The following is a 3,387-nucleotide window of genomic DNA, read 5'->3' on the forward strand; positions in this document are numbered from 1 at the left end:
AGATGGATGGATGGATGGATGGGATGAATAGATAGATGGATGGACAGGAAAAATAGATGGATGGATGGGTGGATAGAAGGATGGGTAAATAGATAGATGGATAGATGGATGGATGGATGGGATGAATAGATAGATGATGGATATGATAAATAGATGGATGGATGGGTGGATGGAAGGATGGGTAAATAGATAGATGGATAGATGGATGGATGGATGGGATGAATAGATAGATGGATGGATAGGATAAATAGATGGATGGATGGGTGGATGGAAGGATGGGTAAATAGATGGATGGATAGATGGATGGATGGATGGGATGAATAGATAGATGGATGGATAGGTTAAATAGATGGATGGATGGGTGGGTGGATGGAAGGATGGGTAAATAGATAGATGGATAGATGGATGGATGGATGGGATGAATAGATAGATGGATGGATAGGATAAATAGATGGACGGATGGGTGGATGGAAGGATGGGTAAATAGATAGATGGATAGATGGATGGATAGGTGGATGGGATGAATAGATAGATGGATGGAAATCTTAACGAATTCAGTGGTCTGCCATATGACATCGTTTCGACTATATGGTGTGCCATTGCACTTTTACAAATGTACACACTTGAAGGATCATTGGTGTGTATCAAATTTAATCTATCCAGAAGAAAATAAATAATCACTCCTCATAACAAAGGCTGTCACATGACCACCATCATCATCACCACCACCACCACCACCACGAATTCCAAGACGGGTTAAAATCATATCAAAACAAAAATTAGTGTTGTTTTCGGATTCAGCAGAAAGAAATCAGAAGGATTAAGTGAAAAATCCATGCCAAGTCCTAGATCTTTAAAAAATAGTAGGATTTTCTTTGTTTTAGAGGAAATTATACTGTACACTGAAACAATTCACATAAAACGTTTTTGTAACAAGATCAATCCTGGCATTCAATCGTAAATAGTTAGTAGACAATTTACCAACTGGCAAGAGCCGTGACAAAAAGAAGAAAGACGTGAGAGAGAGAGAGAGAGAGAGAGAGAGAGAGAGAGAGAGAGAGAGAGAGAGAGAGAGAGAGAGATGAACTTTCAGTACTCTCCCTCTCAAACACACACATACACACACATACACACACACACACACACACACAGACTACAACCACTACCACTACATTTTCATCACAACCATTACTACTACATTCACCACCACCACCACATCATCACTACCAATACTACTTCAACCACCACCACCACATCATCAATACTACTACAATCACCACCACTACATCATCACTTGTACTACTACTACTACTACTACTACTACTACTACTACTACTACTACTACTACTACTACTACTACTACTACTACTACAATCACTCACACCACATCATCATTACTACTACAACCACCGCCACACACACACACACACACACACACATACACACACACACACACACACACTACAACCACCACCACTACATTTTCATCACAACCATTACTACTACATTCACCACCACCACCACATCATCACTACCAATACTACTTCAACCACCACCACCACATCATCAATACTACTACAATCACCACCACCACCACCACCACTACTACTACTACTACTACTACTACTACTACTACTACTACTACTACTACTACTACTACTATTATTACTACTACTACTACTACTGCTGCTGCTGCTACTACTTCTACTACTACTACTACTACTACTACTACTACTACTACTACTACTACTACTACTACTACTACTACTACTACAACCACCACCAACACCACATCTTCCCCACTACCACCATTACTACAATCACTACCATTAGGTGCTTTACTTCATTTGAAATAAGGAAACTTTGGGGTTGTATTTGGCAATGTGTTTATATATCATAATATAGTTCTAATCAGTTATCTATTTAGATCTATATAATTTTAAACACTATACCAAATACCATCCCAATTCCCTTTTTGTGTGCGGAAATTCCTCTTTCGGCATTGAAATTCCTCCGATTGGTGTCTGAAATTCCTGTGAGTCAAAATGAATATTGGTGTCTCTGTAAATTTTACTATTCTCGTCAAATTTTCAATGCCGTGTCTAAGGAGTTATCTTTGCCCATTGATTTGACTGTGCGTAAAACGGTGCCTCACTTCAAAGTCGATTTTCTCAAAACTTGGTTTTTACACTCTTCCTACTTAAAACAGTCATATCTCGGCAATGAATAATCAGAATTTTATCAATTGGTATCCAATTTTAAAGCATAAAATAAGCTATGATTGGGTACCAAAAACTAAAAATTGATGAATCCGACTTAATACCGTTTCGAGGCGGAGGGTCACATATTATATTATCACACCCTTATGTAGTGTTTCATTCATCCTATTTTGTTGATAAAATGGAAACCCGAAACGTCCACATTATCTGTTATCGTGTATTAAATTGAAGCTTACATTCAATTTCACATTCTTATCTATTTATTTGAGCCTCGAGCAGCAACACTTACATAAGTTAGTTTTAGAAAATAAAGACACAAGATGTTATAATAATATAGTCACCCAACAATAACATGTTCCGCTAAAAATTTGTAAACATTTTAATCAGAAAAATGGCACAAATTCCACATGTAAAATTTGTATAAATGCATTTTCATTATTCTATGCATGTATAAATTGAGAAGAATGATTACTTATTGCATTTTGAGTTGAATACATAAATCACAATTATAGCACCTTTGTTCATTTTTACAAAGATATAGATACACGATAGTGAGGGTGAGATCATATTATACATGAGAGATACGAGTCTAAAGATGGATGTTCAAGCTCTATTGTCCTTGTTAAACAATGTATCTAAATGGAGGTGAAGTGATTGAGTTGTTAAGGCATTGCATTGTGACTCAAAGGGTCCAGGGTCCGAACCCCGCTTCAAGCACTTTCTTTTTTTCTCCTTGGGCAAGACTAATAACCCCCAATTTGCTCACTTTGGACAACATGGGTGATTTCTGCTGTGTGATAGATAAAGCGTGATCATTTTTGAAAGATACAACTTTGATGAATGTTCAAAAAGGAACAAAGCCACAAACTGATATACCTAATAATAAATGATTTAAATAAATAGTATTTATATAGCGCATAATCATGACTAGGCCATGCTCTATGCGTTTTACATCATTCAGCAATTCCTAAATATTATTACATTTTCCACAATCTCACACAATGTTTATTTATGAATGTATATAACATACCTATAACTTATGAAACAAAGATATCTTCGGGTGCCTTTTAACTGTTAATAAAAATTATTTTCTTCCTTAATGGCTATGGAGATAGAATTCACTATTTTCGGACCAATGCTTTGAAATGATCTCTTGCCATAATAATTA

General features: G+C 36.4%; 1 protein-coding gene across 1 annotated transcript in view; it reads right to left on the reverse strand.

The window, feature by feature from the left end:
• Positions 1 to 2,580: 2,580 nt before the first annotated feature.
• The window catches only part of LOC144966232 (uncharacterized), an 11,150-nt gene continuing 10,343 nt past the window's right edge, over positions 2,581 to 3,387 (reverse strand). Inside the window, exon 3 of the mRNA XM_078902415.1 lies at positions 2,581 to 3,387. This exon is cut by the window's right edge and continues 1,097 nt beyond it. The gene's annotated coding sequence lies outside the window, so the exon portion shown is untranslated.

This window comes from Berghia stephanieae, chromosome 2 (assembly GCF_034508935.2).
Source record: "Berghia stephanieae isolate SIO BIC M18660-M18661 chromosome 2, UCSD_Bste_1.3, whole genome shotgun sequence".
Classification (NCBI taxonomy): Eukaryota; Metazoa; Mollusca; class Gastropoda; order Nudibranchia; family Aeolidiidae; genus Berghia; species Berghia stephanieae.